This window comes from Neofelis nebulosa, chromosome 16 (genome assembly GCF_028018385.1).
Source record: "Neofelis nebulosa isolate mNeoNeb1 chromosome 16, mNeoNeb1.pri, whole genome shotgun sequence".
Taxonomy (NCBI): Eukaryota; Metazoa; Chordata; class Mammalia; order Carnivora; family Felidae; genus Neofelis; species Neofelis nebulosa.
The window spans coordinates 10713722-10733028 of record NC_080797.1 but is presented as its reverse complement, the minus strand read 5'-3'; the positions used below and the strand labels follow the sequence as shown (position 1 = coordinate 10733028).

The following is a 19307-nucleotide window of genomic DNA, read 5'->3' as shown; positions in this document are numbered from 1 at the left end:
ATAGATTGTCACCGGGCATATGTCCTGGCAGAAGGAGAGAGTTGGAGGTGTAGGTGAGGAGTCTTTGCTTCATAAGAACTAGAGGGAGGAGGACCCCAGGCCTACCTCTGGTCGGGGGCGGGGGGGGGGGCAGTCAGCCAACCAGGCATTCCCATGCTGTGTCTCCTCCCTGCCTCAGCTCCCCACCTCAGAATTTCAGCAGAGGTCACCGTGTCCAAGCCCTGCCTTTTACAGATGCAAACCCAGAGAAGGGACGTCTCAGTTAATGCCCCCCAGCTGGCTGGTGGCAGAGTAGGGCAGCTCCAAACTCCGATTCCCCAGCTGGTGTTCCCCCACATCCATCAGAAGAGTTGTTGTTGTTGTTGTTGTTGTTGTTGTTGTTTTAATGTTCATTTATTATTGAGAGACAGAGCATGAGCATGGGAGGGGCAGAGAGAGAGGGAGACACAGAATCCAAAGCAGGCTCCAGGCTCCAGTTGTCACCACAGAGAGCCCGCCGATGTGGGGCTCCAACTCGCGAACCGCGAGATCATGACCTGAGCTGAAGTCGAACGCTTAACCAACTGAGCCACCCAGGCGCCGCAGAGTTTTTAAGGTCAGCTGTCCTGAAATCCAGGTGCTCTTCTTAGTTGATTTCCTCCCACTCTGGTTCAGCTCTGGGAAGCAGCGTTGCGGGGACTGAGACGGAGGGACTTGGTGTGGGACAAGTGGCTTCACAGTAGAAGCTTCAGTTAGCAAGCTGGGGGCAAAATAATGATGCCAAGAAATCCCAAAGCCAGAGTTGGGGAGAGGAGGGGAGAAGACGGAGGGCCGAGGGTGATCCTAACTTTTGGAGACTGGGGCAGAGGTGGGGATAGGGTCCAGACTTCGGTGTGTGCCCAGAAAAGCTTCCTAGAAGCGTCTGTGGGGCCCTGCCATCATCATGTGGTGAACCTGTGAGCTACACAACCTCCCAGACTTTGGGGCTGGGAGGCTTAGAACTTGGATGGGGGAAGCCTCCGAGGAGACCCTGAGGGAAGGTTTCGTCTAGCGAGAATCCCACCCAATAGCGCTGCAAGGAGTTGCCGTGACCTACTTTGAACGGAAGCAAGTGGAAATGCTCTGCATAAGCAAGATGAGTCGTATTAAGTTGTACAGCATTTGTCTTGTGCCCTGTAGTTCAAAGCATCCTCCCAAACAGCAGCTTCCTTAAGTCTCCACACCATCTCATGCCGCATGTGGAGTGTCCATTTCTACAGAAGCCCGGACACATGACTAGTCAGACGTAAGCCAAGACTTGAACCCAATGTTTTCTGATGCCAGGTTCCTTGCTTAGGTGAGCCCTCACCGCACAAGTCTCTCCAGGCTCCTCGGCCAGGCTGTTGGGTCCCAAACCCAATTAGGGGGCTTCCTGGACTTTCAAGGTCAGTTCTGGAATTCACAAGAGCCCACACGACTCTGTGGTCAAGGTCCCAGCAGGGTGCTGACGTCTGGCCGGTTTCTCCTCTGTGACCTGTTGAAGGTCACTGACTCGAAGATTCTCAGGTGATTCTCAGGGTTGGAGATCTGGTGATTTGGCTTGCGGCTCCAGTTTCTGAGGCCAGTCCTCATGTTGGAGATGGTGGAACCACAACCTGAAGGAACCTGCATTCTTTTTTTTATAACATTTTTTTTTTTTTTTTTTAATATTTATTTTTGGGACAGAGAGAGACAGAGCATGAACGGGGGAGGGGCAGAGAGAGAGGGAGACACAGAATCGGAAACAGGCTCCAGGCTCCGAGCCATCGGCCCAGAGCCTGACGCGGGGCTCGAACTCACGGACCGCGAGATCGTGACCTGGCTGAAGTCGGACGCTCAACCGACTGCGCCACCCAGGCGCCCCTGCATTCTTAATTCTTACTGTGGCCTGAACCCCACCCCCCACCCATCCTAATCCACCATACGTTGGTATTAGGAGGTGGGACATTTGGGAGGTGATTGGATGATGAGGGTGGAGCCCTCGCGAATGGGATTAGTGCCCTTATAAAAGAGTCCCGGAGAGATCTCTGGTCTCTACCCCCCATGTGAGGACACAGCCGTCCAGGAACCAGGAAGTGGGCTCTCACCAGCCACCACACCAGATCTGCTGGCATCCTGATGTTGACTTTCCCTACCTCCAGGACTGTGGGAAAGAGATATTTGTTGTTTGTATGCTTCCCATCCTGCGGTTGTTAGAGCAGCCCCTCGATCGCGTGGCCCAGGGATCCCCCTACCTGCCCGGATCTGCGATAAACCATGCTCTGAGCAAGGAAGAAACACTACTTGCATGAAGTGAATGAGATGTATGGGTTTACTTATTACTGCACCACAGCCTGTCCTACCCTCACTAACATGGAAATTTGCTCCCGGAAATGGGGTGAAGACCTGAAATAGTCCTGGCTGGGTGGTGGGCAGTAAGGAAACACGGTCCTGGATCCGTTTTATGGCCTGGTGAAATATTGGGTAAAACTATCCTCTACAGTAACACTGAAGACAGACCCTTACACTGTTGTATTTTCATTTCTAAAAATAAAACCTGCCAGCCCAGAAAACCCTCCCTGCGAATGTCGAAAAGGAATAGTTCTGGTTTTGAGTAAGCATGAGCTCAGCCTGGCCTGTGTCCCAGGTGACCTGCTATTTAAAAAATAAAATTATTAAGACAGAAAAGAAATCCCACCATTTAAAAAAAAAAAGATTTTATTTTTAATTAAAAAAAAACAACAAACAACCACGATGTGGGGCTTGAACTTACAACTCGAGGGTCACATGCTCTACCGACTGAGCCAGCCGGGCACCCTCCCCATCCTGCTTCCCTGTAAGCCAAGCAGATACAACCCGTTTGCATGTTCCCAGGTATGAGCACTTGTCGGGTGAGGAGACTCAACAGTCCTGCTCACTCTACGTGCTTTCAGAGCTCACTCTGCGTTCACCTGGTCATTGGGGTGGCCATCTGTGCGAGTTAATGGCCTCTATCTGGGAAAAAAAAAAAAAAAGAAAGAAAGAAAAGAAAATTCTTGTACCTCTACGACGAGCAGGTAGGTGAGATGCCTCAGCTAGATTCCCACAGTGACAGGGCGATGGGGCATTGTCTTCCTTGATGTTGACATTGAAAAGAGATGGCTCCCAGGCCCTGCTGAAAAATATTCCTGGGTTTTAACTCTGATAAGAGGCTTATTTAACCGCCAATAAGATTTGCATGCGTATCAAAAGGACAGAGGAATTCTTTCTATCTTTATTTTATTATTTTTTAAAAAGTCTTATTTATTTAAGTGATCTCTACACCCAACACGGGGCTCAAACCCACAACCCTGAGATCAAGAATCACACACTCTTCCAACGGAGTCAGCCAGGCACCACAGGAATTCTTTACAAATACAAGTTTTCTCTCTGAAATGTTCTAAGAAAAAGGAGGAGAAAAGATCTCATTCCTTTTGGAAAGGAAATTCAACCTTATTTTTATTTACCCTTTTGTTACTATTGTATTGTAATAGCATAATTTCTAACGATCTCCATTTCTGTTTCTCTTGGCATTTTGCAGCCACTGAAATATTCAGCGATTGTGTGGGGAAATGGGAAGCAAAGTAATTATCAGAATCACGTTGGGATAAATTAGAAAATTCAGTACAATATGGACTTGAGGAAGAAGAGTCTTTAAATGTGTGTACCAACGATATGCTTCATTTACTTAAAGCAAATATTTGATTACATAAGGGAGGAAAAAATATCTTTTCGTTTTACTTGTTAAAAACAACAGGCCCTAAATGGAATTGCTTATGCTAAGCCCATGTCAACAAACTGAGACTTAACTTAGAGTTTTGGCTCTTCTAGAAATCAGACCTTACTGATAGACCCTTGGCAATCTCCTAAAGGAAAGTGACCTTGTAATAAGCAACTTGCTTTTCTGCCTGGTAGAACTTTCTTGTTCCTGCTCCCTTCTGCTTATAAAAGTCTTCTGTTTCATACAGCTCTGTGGAGCTCCTTCCTATCTGCTAGATTAGATGCTACTCGATTGAATCATTAAGCAAATATTATGATAATGGTAATAATTTTACTAGAAAAGCTCTTTTCTTAAAAAAAAAAAAAAAGCAAGCTCTTTTCTATTGAGCTCAGTATCAATGTCAGTGATTCTAGAAAACTTGTTTCAAGTCCTTGTGGGAGCCCCAGTCCTTTCCTCCTGAGATGCTGACTTCACATCAGAAGCCTGAATCCAACTGGATTTTTCTTTCAGTTTGATAACCATATCAAAACATGTAAAAGGGTCCCTCCCAGTGTGGTGACAGGCATCTTTCCTCTAGAATGCCATTCATTTATTTATTTATTTACTTACTTACTTACTTCTTTATGTGCTTATTTATTTACATTATAGAGAGAGTGTGCATGTGAGTGGGGAGAGGGGCAGAGGGGAGAGAAAGAATCTTAAGCAGGCCCCATGCTCCACGCAGAGCCCGATGTGGGGCTCGATCCCACGCCCCTGGGATCATGTCCTGAGCCAAAACCAAGAGTTGGCCACTCAACTGACCAAGCCACCTAGGCACCCCTCCTCTGGAACACCTTTATGTACATGAAATCCCCCCAGCAGAGGATGGCAGGCCTCCTCCGATGTCCTCCAATGGGCCCTTCCAGGTCCTTATGATTTCAGGTCTCACAGCCCTTTTAAGTATTGAACATGATTATGAGAGGATTCACCAAATTGGGCACAGACCCAAATTCATCAGCCTATCAAACTGAAGTTCATAAGTTCAAAGGGAGAGACACCATACTTTCTGAGGGGGTGCTATAGGCCATTTTCACCTATAGACATCTTTTTTTTTTTTTAATGTTTATTTATTTTTAGAGAGAGAGAGAGAGAGAGAGTGGGAGAGCACGAACAGGGGAGGGGCAGAAAGAGAGCAGAGCCTGATGCGGGGCTCAATCCCACCAACCATGAGATCATGACCTGAGCCAAAAGCAAGAGTCAAACGCTCGACCGACTGAGCCACCCAGGCATCCCCTCACCTATAGACTTCTAAATGAAGTTTGCAGTGTTGGATTCATCCACTCCACTTGTCTGCAGGGCTGAGGGGACAGGGCAGATCCCAGCATGATTTGCACGCCTCCCGAATGACAGCGGACGTCAGGTCACCTGCAAATCCCGCAGACATAACGAGACAAAGATCTCTTACTTTCCACAGGTGTCAATTCTGTGGAATTGAACTGCCACCAAGTGTCTCCTGTGCTCACCTTGGCAGTGGCCCGAAAAGAATTCTGCCAACAGACAGCACGTCTCTGATACATTTTGGATAAGGTCACCTGTTTGGTCGTCATTGGTAAGAGTCTAGTGCCTTTAAAATTCCTCTCAGATGTTTGACTCAGATGATTTTGTTGATGACACATTACTGGTCTGATCGTGCACCTGCAGTGCTTCTGCACTTAAAAGACGGTCCAGGACATACACAGAAGTCAAACGATCCAAAGAAAGGCTTGAGCTCTTTGCGTAAGTGTGGCTGCTACCACCACAGCGTGGAGGCATCCAGAAGAACTGAGAAATAATGCTATCGGTCTAGAGTCAAATGCCAGCTTCAGAGCTCAATTCTGCCAGCAGTCAGTGTCTTGGTTTCCATGGTAAATCACGTGGAAAGCTTTTTCAAAATTTGGAATCCTCACAGCGTGGGGAGAGACCGTGACCAATTTCAATGGTTCAAAAGCTTCCTGCGGATTCTAGGGATCCGACACAAGGGTCTAGAGTATTATCCGTCGGTTGGTCTATCAGAGGATTTGCCCGCTCTTGAAAAAGCTGGAATCCACCGTGGAAAATATGTCACTTGTCCCCCAAATTGTTGCTTTGTTGTTGTTGTTGTTGTTGCTGGTGGCTATTTCATCCGAGAAATTGGCTAACTCCGGCATTCTAACACTTTGTGGACTTCCACGACAAATTCCCTAAATATGTGACCCCAGTTTGGCAATATTGCAGTTTGTCTAGTGAGGCCGTATGTCCCCGCCAGGTGAGGAATGGCGAGAAGCCAAAGTATCACTTCTGCGTTACACTTCAGTTTCTGAAGCTACCAGCAAATCATCCCCATACGGAATAATTATAGATCACTCGGCGAGACAGATTTCCCTAAACGGGCTAGACAAAACAGTAGGAGTCCCCCAAATCCTGAGGAACACTTTGCTCTAAACACTGGACTCCTTCAAAGGTAAAAGCAAATGGGAATTGGAACTCATTAGCTAGAGGAACAGAAGAAAAAAAAAAAAAAAACAGCAGAATGTAGAGAAAAACTGTAGGCGACAGAATCAAAGTCAGAAAAGTTGCAGGGGGACCACGGAGCTTAATGAAACGACAAACTCATTCACCTCTCTCAGATCTGGTACAAAGCCCTACAGGGGCCAACTCTCTATCTCAAGGTCACCTTCCCTCCTTGCTGGAGGTATGGGAATATGACAGAGTGAGTGTCCCTTTGAAAAAATGATGGCTTGTTTTCTGATCTTTTTCAATAACGTGTTTGATTTTCTCCAGCTGAGCCCTTGACGAAGGATCTGGTTTTCCACATGGCCCTGGCTTACCTTTTCGGTAAGGTATTTTTATCAGTTCTATATCCCCAGTTAAACCAGGATACTAAATCCCAAAGCCCCAGAGTGATGCATGGATCTGTCTCAGCTGGGTGCTTTTCCAGCACGGTCTGAGACTGCCACTCTGCGATTCCCCCTTTCTTTCAGGAGGCACAGGGTCGCCGGGTCAGCCTTTTGTCCAGGGAGGTCCACAAACACTCCATTGGAGCACAGAATACGGTAGGTTCTCATGTACACAGCAAGCATGTCCCCTGCGGATTTACTCGGGAATCAGGAGAGAGTAAGAATGCTGTTCCTCAGCCAGGGAGGGAACCACAGAGAAAGAGGAACCGTTGAGAACTCTTGCTTTTGGGTGGAGTCTTTTAAAAAATGGTAATTAGGTCAACATTGTTTACAGCATTGCTAAACCTTCTGTGTCCCTACCGATTTTATCTACAGTTATCAACTACTGAGAGAGGGATGTGAACATTTCTAACTATAATGGTGGATTATTTATAAATACATTCCAAATAGGATGTGCATAAATGGTGGTCTACTTCCCCTGGCAATTCTATCAGTTTCTGCCTCATGCGTTTCGAAGTCCTGTTATTTAAGTGCGTGCATGTTCAGGAATGTCCTGTCCTCCCCTGAATGCAGCATATTATGAAATGTTTCCCTATCACCCCGCTAATAGTCCTTTTGCGGTCTTCTCTGTCTGATACTGACACAGCTGCTTCATGTGTGTATTATGGAGTGCTTGGCTGGTATATCTCTTTCATTCTTGCACTTTTAACCAGCCGTGTCTTTATATTTAAAGCGTGGTTCTTATGGAGGGCATATTTCGGGTCTTGCTTTTTTACCCAGTCTGATAATACCTGCCTTTTGTTTGCAGTCTTTAGGCCATTTACATTTAAAGTAATTATTAATCGGACGTGCCTCGGTGTGGTTTTCTTTATGTTTCCTTGTGCTTCAGGTTCACTGAACCTCGATCTGTTGGCTTCTGTCAAATTCAGAATATTTCAGGACATTATTCTTTGAAGTTTTTCCTGCCTCTTCTCATTCTGGGACTTCAATGACATGAACGCTGGACCATCTGCTATTGTCCGACAAGTCCTTGAAGTTCTTTTCTCCCGTCTCTGTATTTGCCTTCTCTGATCTTTACTCTCTAATATCCACTCTGCTGTAAATCCCATCTAGTCTTTCTTTTTAAAGTATCTTCTTTTTCACTCCCGATCCTCTGCATTCTTGAGTACACAGAGGATATTTATAACTGTTTCTGTGTCTTTGTCCATTAATTGCCTCATCTCTGCTACTTAGCGATCTGCTTCTCCTGATAGATTTTCCCCTTGATTATGGGTAATATCTTCCCGCTTCTTTCCATGCCTATTGATTTTTTTCTGGAAAAAAAAATTAAATACTGGTAAAATATATATAACACAAAATTTACCATCGTAACTGTTTTCTAAGTGTGCCGTTCAGTGTGCTAGTCAATGTGTTAACTACATTCACATTACTGTGTGACCATCACTGCCAAACTCCAAACTTGCAAAGCTGAAACCCTGTCTCCCTTAAAAAATAATGTCCCTCCCCGCTCCCCCCCACCCAGCCCTGGAGGCCACCACTCTACTTTCTGTCTCTATGAGTCTGAATACTCTGGGGACCTCATATGATTGGAATCATGCAATATTTGTCCTCTTGTGATTTGCTTATTTCATTTAGCATAACCTCTTTAAGGTGCATCCACATCGTAGCCTGTGACAGGATTTTTCCCCTTTTTGAGTCAGGCCTACTGATATTTATTTATTTATTTATTTATTTATTTATTTATATTTGAGAGAGAGAGAGAGAGAGAGAGAATACACAAGTGAAGCAGGGGGTGGGGGGAGCAGAGAAAGAATCTCAAGCAGAGTCCACACTCAGTGCAGAGCCCTACACAGGGCTCGATCCCATGACCCCGAGATCATGACTTAAGCTGAAATCAAGAGCTCGCCACTTAACTGACTGAGCCACTGAGGCGCCCCACGCCTACCGATTTTTAAAAAAATTTTTTAACGTTTATTTATTTTTGAGAGAGTGCGAGCAGAGGAGGGACAGAGAGACAGAGAGAGAGAGAGAGAGAGATACAGAATCTGAAGCAGGCTCCAGGCTCTGAGCTGTCAGCACGGAGCCTGACACGGGGCTTGAACCCATGAGCTGTGAGATCATGACCTGAGCCGAAGTTGGTGCTGAACCAACTGAGCCACCCAGGCACCCCAAGGCCTACTGATTTTTAATTGAATGCTAGACCTTGTGAGGTCCCATTGTCAGGTCCCAAATGTTGTTGAATTCCTTTAAAGAGTGTGGGATTTTCTTCTAACAAACAGCTTGAAAGGATCAAATGGATCTCTAGTAGCTTAGCTGTTTTCCAGAATAAAGTACAGCAGTCTTTCGAGAAAGACAATATCTAGTCTCGTGTACTACAAGGCCTCTTTCCATGCTGGATTTTTTCCCAGCGCTGCGTGAGTGCCAATGACTATTCAGTCTACAAGTTCCAAATCAGATTTCTGGAGAAAAAAAAAAAAAAAAAAGAAAAAAGCTTCCTTAGGGGCACTAAGCAAAAGGCCAATTAAAAAAATTTTTTTAATGTTTATTTATATTTGAGACAGACAGAGCGCAAGTGGGGGAGGGGCAAAGAGAGAGGGAGACAGAATCTGAAGCAGGCTCCAGGCTCCGAGCTGTCAGCACAGAGCCTGAAGCGGGGCTCCAACTCATGACCCATGAGATCATGACGTGACCCCAAAGTCGGACACTTAACCTACTGAACCACTCAGGTGCCCCCAAAGGCCAATTTTAAATATTGTATTGGTATCCACGAAGACTCAAGACACCATAAATCTAGAAACACAGTCCTAATTGGCTCATTCCTATTATAAGAAATGATATTTATCCTCCTAATATAATATAAACTTCACTAGGATATTACTTCTCATATGGACATCAGGCTTATACTTGTCTACCACATTCTAATTTATTCTGTGTAACCTGAGTAATGGTTAGAGGTATCCAGATATTTAAAACCACCACCCCTCTAGTCAATCATGTGTCCTAAAAGGGACATCCAGAAATTCCTAAAACAAAAGAAACACAAATTATTCTTCAAAGCTTCCAGAAGGGATCATCGGTTCTCATTTCCTGCACACTCCCCAAAATACAATGCCCACAAAGGGAACGAAACAACTAGAAAACGTGTTCACACTTTCCTCTAACCTTCACCAAAGTCATAAAAGATGACCCTTCTGTTCTGAAGGCCCAACAAACCAATCTAAATGCATCAGCTAACGTAGCCATGGCAATCCTGTAAGCTTTGATTTGCTCTTAGCCAGTCAAGGGGAGCTAACGCTAAAGCACATCTTGTTATACCTATGTAAGTGCTATGGGGCAAGTAGAAAGGTCCGTGGTTGGCTAAAGGAAAAGACCTGACTCTCTAAAACAGACCCACTAGGTTGCGGGACCTATTGGCTTTGAGACCTATTACCGGTGTTAATAGTCATTTTGTTTGTGTTAATTGCCTATGTTACTGTCGATTTATATGTCCTGTCCAGAGTTTTTTTTTTTTATTAAAAAAAGTTTTTTAATGTTTATTTATTTTTGAGAGAGAGACAGAGACAGAGCATGAGTCGGGGAGGGGCAGAGAGGGAGACGCAGAATCCGAAGCAGGCTCCAGGCTCTGAGCTGTCAGCACAGAGCCCGACACGGGGCTCGAACCCTTGAGCTGTGAGATCATGACCTGAGCTGAAGTCGGACGCTTAAGCGACTGAGCCACCCAGGCGCCCCTGTCCTGTCCAGAGTTTTAAATGCTACTGCGTGGTCACTGTCACATCAGGTCCTACGACAGAGAGAAAAACAGAGATTGACCTTGGGTCAACTATGGAGTATGTTCGATGCACGGGCTTTTGATCTTAATCAACAACATCTTGACAAGAGTGAAAATCTAGACATCATGAATTCATGTCCTGGAGCCTGACGTCATCTGTCCTTGGCCAAAAGAGAAACTGAGAGGGGAAAAGCAGCCCCCGACATCTGGAACTGATCTAACAGTTGTAGCTAGATCTCAGCATGATCATGAGCCCGTCTGAGGCTCACAGCCAGGCCATTTTGTTCTGTTGGATGTAAGGACCTTCATAGACTTACCAGCCTCAGAGGTTACTCTGAGACCAGGGGTAAAAATGAAACAAAACAAAGCTGCTTCATAATTTCATCTAAGAACGGATGCAAATAAGGCCACCGTCCATCCCACGAAGTGCCCAATGATAAAACTGTCGCCGGCTTTCTTTTTTTTTTTTTTAATTTTTTTTTTTTTTTACGTTTATTTATTTTTGAGACAGAGAGAGACAGAGCATGAATGGGGGAGGGGCAGAGAGAGAGGGAGACACAGAATCGGAAGCAGGCTCCAGGCTCTGAGCCATTAGCCCAGAGCCTGATGCGGGGCTCGAACTCACGGACGGCGAGATCGTGACCTGAGCTGAAGTCGGACGCTCAACCGACTGAACCACCCAGGCGCCCCATGTCGCCGGCTTTCTAATAGCACTCCATCTGGACCAAATCCATGGCTTCCTTGAACCCTTCACCAAATGACCCACCCAATGCCCAAATCCTGTAACAGGTTTTTTTTTTTTTTGCCTAGCACAGGGGCTGTGGAGCGGGCGTGGCCAGGGTTCTGGCTGGGCCACTTACCCACTGTGTGCCCGTGTCCCATACACTGTTGCTCTCCCTGTCTCAGTTTCCCCAGACACAAAAAAAACGTAGGAGCATTCTCTTTCAAAGGGAGCTGGCCACAAACAGGGACTGTTTACCATTCTTAATTGTTACTATCGTAAATCATCCCAACCACAGCTCAAGATCTGGGCTCCAGAGATGCAGATCTTCCCAGGAGGCCAAACTAATTTGGGCCCTGTAAGAGGACTGCAGTCGGCCAGGAGCATGCCTGTCTGCACTCAGCCCTGCCCACTGCCCCTCTGGTCCTTACCACTTCTTCCCTGGCATGAGCTGGGCGGAGTGGGTCAGATGGGAGCTGGGTCCAGGCGGTGGGGGTAGGGCAGGCTGTGCTGGCCACAGTCTTCAAGGGTTTAGGCACAGCACCTCGCCAGGCAGGGCCCCAAGTGTCATAGCCACTACTGCGGCTCCTTAAGCCATCCAAGTGGGCCAGGCTGGCTCAGGGCAGGCTCATTCTCCAGGTGAAGCAGAAAGGCTCACAGACCTATTTCCCCTCCATCTCCTGTAGAACTCAGCCAGCCTCCCCCGCTCCCCTCACACCTACCATGGATGGAAGCATTGCCGTTAGCTTTAATGTCTATATAGCCAACTCCTTCCGGAATCTAGAGATTATCTTCGAACTCCACAAGGGTGTGGCTTTTTATTATTTATTTATTTTTAATCTTTATTTATTTTTGAGAGAGAGAGCACGAGCAGGGGAGGGGCAGAGAGAGAGGGAGACACAGAATCCGAAGCAGGCCCTGGGCTCTGAGCCATCAGCACAGGGCCTGACTCGGGGCTCGAACTCACGAACCGTGAGATTGTGACCTGAGCCCAAGTCGGACGCTCAACCGACTGAGCCACCCAGGTGCCCCAAGGGTGTGGCTTTTTTAAAGAAAGAGGTGGTCAGACCTCACCTTCTACTGAGGGCTGAGCCCTGTCTGTAACCCACCCTCCCTCAGCAGAAGAGAGGGGATTGCAGCAGACATCTCCTCCCAGCCCAGCCCTGTATCCTTTCCCCACAACGCAGCAATGGATTGCGAGTTGCAATTCACGCAGCGCCCTTTAACATTTCTTTTTCAGTTAAAAAATCTATTTATTTTTATGGTGGTAAGATCCACATAACATAAGCTTGACCATTTTAACTCTCAGTGTACAATTCTGTGGCATTGAGTACATTCACGTTCTCGTGCAGACATCACCGCCATCCATCTCCAGGACTTTTCTCATGATCTCACACGGAAACTTCAGACCCATTAAATCATATCTTCCCATCCCTCCCTCTCCTCCAGCCCCTGGTGACCACCACCCTCCCTTCTGTCTCTATGAATCTGATTATTCTAGGTACTCATATAAGTGGAATCAGACAGTATTCATTCTTTTGTGTCTGGCATATTTCACTTAGCATAATGTTCTCAAGGGTCATCCCTGTTCTACCACGTGTCAAAATCAAATTCCTGTTTATGGCCTAATAATATTCCATTGTCGGGGCGCCTGGGTGGCTCAGTCGGTTAAGTGTCCGACTTGGGCTCAGGTCACGATCTCGTGGTCCGTGAGTTCAAGCCCCGCGTCGGGCTCTGTGCTGACGGCTCGGAGCCCAGAGCCTGCTTCGGATTCTGTGTCTCCCTCTCTCTCTCTGCCCCTCCCTCGCTCATGCTCTGTCTCTGTCTCTCAATAATAAATAAATGTTAAAAAAATTAAAAAAAAATAATATTCCATCGTGTGTATGTACGTATTTGTTTCTCCGTTCATTTGTGGGTGGATATTTGACATTTCCACCTGTTGTTGGTAATGCTGCTATGAATATCGTATATTAATTTTGTATTTAATGTTCTCAGGAACCACCATTTTGTCTGTAGTCGGCAGTGTTCTCCATTCCCACCAGCGATGCACAAGGGATTCAACTATTCCAAACCCTTGGCAGCCCTGTGTTTTTGCTTTGTTTTGTTTTATTTTGTTTACTAATAGCCATTCTCATAGGTTATAATGATATTTCACTGTGATCTTCATTTTGCATCCCCCTAATGATTAATGATGCTGGGCATCTTTTCATAGGCTTATTGGCCATTCATACATCTTCTTTGGAGAAGAGTTCTTTATATATTCTAGATACTAGACCTTTATCAAATATATGATTTGCAAATGTTTTTTCTCATGCTATAAGTTGTCCTTGCCCTTAATGGTGTCCTTTGATGCATAGACATTTTTAATTTTTATGGAGTCCAATTTATCTGTGTTTCTTTTGTTACTTGTGCTTTTGGTGTTATATAGGAATCAACTGCTAAATCCAAAGTCGTGAAGATTCACCCCTATGTTTTCTCCTAAAAGTTTCATGGATTCAGCTCTTATATGTTGATCATCGATTTAAAGCTTAATTTGTAAATCAGTTAAGGGAAAAGAGTAGATGAAATATGCATTTATATAATTTTTTTATGATTAGAGATACCTTTATCAGTTCTGTGTGTGTGTGTGTGTGTGTGTGTGTGTGTATGAATTCCCATCTGAGTTTAGTTGCTTTCAGCCTGAAGAATATTCTTCAGTATGTCTTTTTTTTTTTTTATGCTTATTTATTTTTGATAGAGAAAGAGAGAGTGCGCACAAGCAGGGGAGGGGCAGACACAGAGGGAGTCAGAGAATCCAAAGCAGGCTCCAGGCTCTGAGCCGTCAGCACAGAGCCCAATGAAGGGCTTGAAATCATAGACTCTGAGACCATGACCTGAGCCAAAGTCGGATGCTCAACTGACTGAGCCACGCAGGCAACCCCCCCACCATTTCATTCTTGCATATAATTTCTTTTTTTTTTTTAATGTTTATTTATCTATTTTGAGTGAGAGAGAGCAGGCGTGTGCAAGAGGGGGAGAAGCAGAGAGAGAGAGAGAGAGAGAGAGAGAGAGAGAATCCCAAGCAGGCTCTGCACTGTCAGCATGGAGCCCGATGCGGGGCTTAAACTCACAAACCCGTGAGTTCAACCTGAGCCGAAGTCGACAGTCTGGATGCTTAACAGACCAAGCCACCCAAGGGCCCTGAACACAGAATTTTCACATATGTCATTAAGGAAAGGTCTACACATATCCCACGATACTAGTGTTAAACACAGAGACATGCTACACAGAATCTAAATACACTGGACTCTGTTAAACGCCAAGTTTTAACATATACTGTCAAGCAAGTACATCCGTGAAACAGTACAACTAAATACAGTGTTTCACAAAGCTATTACACACCATGCCCTGTTAAACGCAGTGTTTGCACATATCTCAACAAAGCAATTCATTCGTGCACCACCCAGTGCTAAAAACACTGCTTCACAGAGGAATCATATACTGAATCAATCACACGCCTCGCTCTTAAAAGCCAAGTTGCAGCACGTGTCACTGAAGAAAAGGTGCATGTGCCACACAGCACTAACCACAGCGTATCAGAGACAGCACTGTACCGAATCACGGACACACCTATCGTGTTTAGCAACTTGTGACGGATATATACCTTTCTTGGGGGCGCATGCTTAAAGTGTTTTAAAAATAGAGTAGGGGAGCGCCTGGATGGCTCGGTGGGTAAAGCGTCCGACTTTGGTGCAGGTCGTGATCTTGTGTCTCATGGGTTCGGGCCCCACATCGGGCTCTGGGTTGACAGCTCGGAGCCCAGAGCCTGCTTTGGATTCCGTGTCTCCCTCTCCCTCTGCCCCTCCCCCGCTCACACTCTGTCTCTGTCTCTAAAATAAGTAAACATTGAAAAAATTAAAAGGAAAAACTATCCTATGATCTAGAAACCATCATTTAAATAAATAAATTATATATATGTGTGTATATATATGCGTGTGTATATATATATATATATACACATATATATATGTATATATATATATATACACATATATATATATATATGTGTATATATATAAAGCTTGGGTACATGATTGATTCCAGAAAATGAAGTCTCTGTGAAAAACTGCTTAGAAATGCATGGTGCATGTCACCAACTGACGCATGTTGACATTGGAATAATAGGCCAGCGCGTGTGATTTATTCCTTGGAGGGACATCCCTGTAAAAGAGCCTGTTTATGCACATACTCCTTTCCAGAAGTGGAAACTTTGCAGAACAGAGCTGGGGGCCTGAATATTTAGTATACGACGTCTGCCTGACGCATTCTGTGGAGCCCTGTGTGGTACATTTGCTCCTGACCTCGTGCCATACGTTGAAACTCTTCACACAAGTACAACAGGTGGTGACTGGCTTGGTACATAGATGTCCGTGTGGAAGGATGCGTGTGACACGGTGTGCGTGTGTACTCATTTCTTTATCGCCATATATTGAGACTCTGTTCATCAGAGCTCTGTGCGTGACCGATTCAGTACAGAGATGACTGAATCGCTGTGTTCAGTTCTCTGTCACGCATGTCCCTGGCTGACATCTGTTGAAACTCTGTCCTGCCAAACTAGGTGCATGTTTTCTTTGTCGTGGTGAAGTCTCTGGGAACCATTATGATTAAGAATTGGTGCATCATGGCCCTTTCATGAGGATGGAACTGAAAGAGAAGGAGGAAGCCCTTGCCCTTCCCAAAGCCAAAGCCCGCAAAGGCTTTGAAAGCCGAGAAAGCTGTGCTGAAAGGTGTCCAAAGTCACATACGAAGAAGAAGATCCGCATCCACATTCCGAAGGCAGCCCAAATAGCCTCCAAAGAGCACCCCCAGGAGAAACAAGCTTGACCGCTATGCCATCACCAAGTTCCCCCTGACTTCCGAGTCGGCCATGAAGAAAATAGAAAAGCACAGCACACTTGTGTTCATTGGGGACGTCCAGGGCAACAAGCACCCGATCAAACAGGCTACGAAGAAGTTCTAGGACGCTGACGTGGCCAAGGTCAACACGCTGATCCGGCCCGATGGAGAGAAGAAGGCATATGTTCGGCTGACTCCTGACTATGATGCTTTGGACGTTGCCAGCAAAATTGGGATCATCTGAGCTAAGCCCAGCTGGCTAAATCTAAATATAAATTTTTCAACATATAAAAAAAGAATTTATGCATCATTTACTCCTCTTTAGTGACGTTAGCACACGGTTGTGTGTGCACTCTGTTTTTAGTGATCAGTGTTGGCACTCTGCGTTTGAAGGACTAGGTGCATGAATGATTAAATATAGTGATATCCACCGTGTTTAACGTTGTGTGACTCGCGTATTTTGTCATTTGCGACATGTGTCGAAACTCAGTGTTTTTCTAAAAATTTTTAAATGGTTTTTATTTATTTTTGAGAGAGAGACAGAGACGGAGTGCAGCGGGGGAGGGGCAGAGAGAGAGGGAGACACGGAATCCGAAGCAGGCTCCGGGCTCCGAGCGGTCAGCACAGAGCCGGACGCGGGGCTCGAACCCATGAGCTGTGAGATCATGACCCAAGCCAAAGTTGGATGCTTAACCAACTGAGCCACGCAGGCGCCCTGAGACTCCACGTCTGAAAAAGCTCTGGGAGAGGTTGAGTCAGTGCAGTGACATCTCTGTGAATTTCTGGTTAGCAGGTGCTCTTTCCTCTCTTATTGGTATGCGTGGAAACCATCCCACCGGAGGTGGGTGCATAGTTGACTCAGAACAGCGATGTCGTGGAGAAATGTTTAGCATATGGGCTCTTTGGCTTAGTGCCATGGATTGAAACCTGTGTCCCGCAAGCCCCCTCTGGAATAAAGTCAGCCTAACGACCTCTCTTCTAAAGCTTGTTTTACCGTTTAGCCGCCGTGTCATAGGTGTCCAACTTTCTCTAGTTGCCTATGTGGAAACAGTGTCTAACTGAGCTCTTTGCAGGATTGATGCAGGGGTGATAGATCTGTGAAACACTGTGTTTTGGAGAGGGTGGGGGGTTGCTCTGTTTTTAGTAACATGTAACTAAAATATTCTTTACTTAGTATGTAGTGTGTTACTATCTAAGTCACAAAACTCTGCATCTGAGCCCGCACGTGATTGAATCAGTACCATGTCAGGGAAGCTCTGTGTTTAGCAGCCTGAGCTGCCTGGGCTTCTTCTCCTGTTCCCTGGTTCTATTTAAAAATTGAGATATAGGGGCGCCTGGGTGGCTCAGTTGGTTAGGCGACCGACTTCGGCTCGGGTCATGATCTCACACTCTGTGAGTTCAAGCCCCGCATTGGGCTCTGGGCTGACAGCTCAGAGCCTGGAGCCTGCTTCACATTCTGTGTCTCCCCCTCTCTCTACCCTTCCCCTGCTCACACTCTGTGTCTCTGTCTCTCAATAATAAATAAACATTTGAAAAAAAATTTTTTAATAAAAAAATAAAATAAAATAAAAATTGCGATATAGGGGTGCCTGGGTGGCTCAGGTGGTTAAGCGTCCGACTTCAGCTCAGATCATGATCTCACAGTTTGTGAGTTCGAGCCCCCCCATTGGGCTCTCTGCTGTCGGTGCAGAGCCTGTTTTGGATCCTCTGTTCCCCTGTCTCTCTGCTTCCCCTGCTCACGCTCTCTCTCTCTCAAAAATCAACATTAAAAAAAGATATACCCTCTTAGCAGCTTTCACATATATAATACAGTATGTTAACTATAGTCATTATGCTGCATATTACATCTCTAAGGCTTATTTATTTTTAACCGGGAGTTGTGCAATCTTTTCATCATCTTCCCCCATTTTGAACATTTCCTACCACTCACCTCTGGCAATCACCAATCTGTTCTCTGTATCTATGGACTCAGTTTTTGTTTTTTTGTTGTGTGTGTGATTTTATTTTATTTTATTTTATTTTATTTTATTTTTTATTTTTATCATGTTCTTTTTTTTTATTTTTTAAAATTTTACATCCAAGTTTAGTTAGCATATAGTGCAACAATGATTTCAGGAGTAGATTCCTTAATCCCCCTACCCATTTAGCCCACACCCCCTCCCAAAACTTTCCAGTAACCCTTTGTTTGCTCTCCATATTTAATTTTCTTTTTTAAATAATTTTTTTCAACTTTTTAAATTTATTTTTGGGACAGAGAGAGACAGAGCATGAACGGGGGAGGGGCAGAGAGAGAGGGAGACACAGAATCGGAAACAGGCTCCAGGCTCCGAGCCATCCGCCCAGAGCCCGACGCGGGGCTCGAACTCACGGACCGCGAGATCGCGACCTGGCTGAAGTCGGCCGCTTAACCGACTGCGCCACCCAGGCGCCCCATCAGTTGCCTTTTAGTTTTGCTGATTGTTTCCTTCTCTGTGCAGAAGCTTTTTATTTTGATGAGGTCCCAATAGTTCATTTTTGCTTTTGTTTCCCTTGCCTCCGGAGATGTGTTGAGTAAGAAGTTGCTGAGGCCAAGGTCAAAGAGGTTGTTGCCTGCTTTCTCCTCGAGCATTTTGATGGCTTCCTGTCTTACATTGAGGTCTTTCATGCATTTTGAGTTTATTTTTGTGTATGATGTAAGAAAGTGGTCCAGGTTCATTCTCCTGCATGTCGCTGTCCAGTTTTCCCAGCACCACTTGCCGAAGAGACTGTCATTGTTCCATTGGATATTCTTTCCTGCTTTGTCAATGATCTGTTGGCCATACGTTTGTGGGTCCATTTCTGGGTTCTGTATTCTGTTCCATTGATCTGAGTGTCTGTTCTTGTGCCAGTACCATACTGTCTTGATGATAACAGCTTTGTAATACAGCTCTAAGTCCAGGATTGTGATGCTTCCTGCTTTGGTTTTCTTTTTCAAGATTGCTTTGGCTATTCAGGGTCTTTTATGGTTCCATACAAATTTTAGGATTGTTTGTTCTAGTTCTATGAAGAATACTAGTGTTATTTTGATAGGTATTGCATTGAATATATAGATTGCTTTGGGTAGTATTGACATTTTAACAATATTTGTTCTTTAACAATATTTGTTCTTCCTATCCAGGAGCATGGAATCGTTTTCCTTTTTTTGTGTGTCTTCTTCGATTTCTTTCATAAGCTTTCTATAGTTTTCAGTGTAGCGATTTTTCACCTCTTTGGTTCGATTTATTCCTAGGTATTTTATGGGTTTTGGTGCAATTGTAAATGGGGTCAATTCCTTGATTTTTCTTTCTGTTGCTTCATTGTTGGTGTATAGGAATG

The 19307-nt window shown here is 45.2% G+C and overlaps 1 long non-coding RNA gene across 3 annotated transcripts in view; it reads right to left on the bottom strand.

The window, feature by feature from the left end:
- Positions 1-427: 427 nt before the first annotated feature.
- Positions 428-19307, bottom strand: part of LOC131496852 (uncharacterized) — a 70174-nt gene continuing 51294 nt past the window's right edge. The window contains exons 2-5 of one of the 3 annotated variants that reach the window (XR_009254672.1): positions 5218-7922; positions 3018-5119; positions 1851-2970; positions 428-1613 (exon numbers count right to left, since the gene is read on the bottom strand). This is a non-coding gene — a long non-coding RNA (uncharacterized LOC131496852). Of the gene's footprint in view, positions 1614-1850; positions 2971-3017; positions 7923-19307 lie in introns of all 3 variants that reach the window. The other 2 variants (XR_009254673.1, XR_009254671.1) reach the window with 2 other exon arrangements.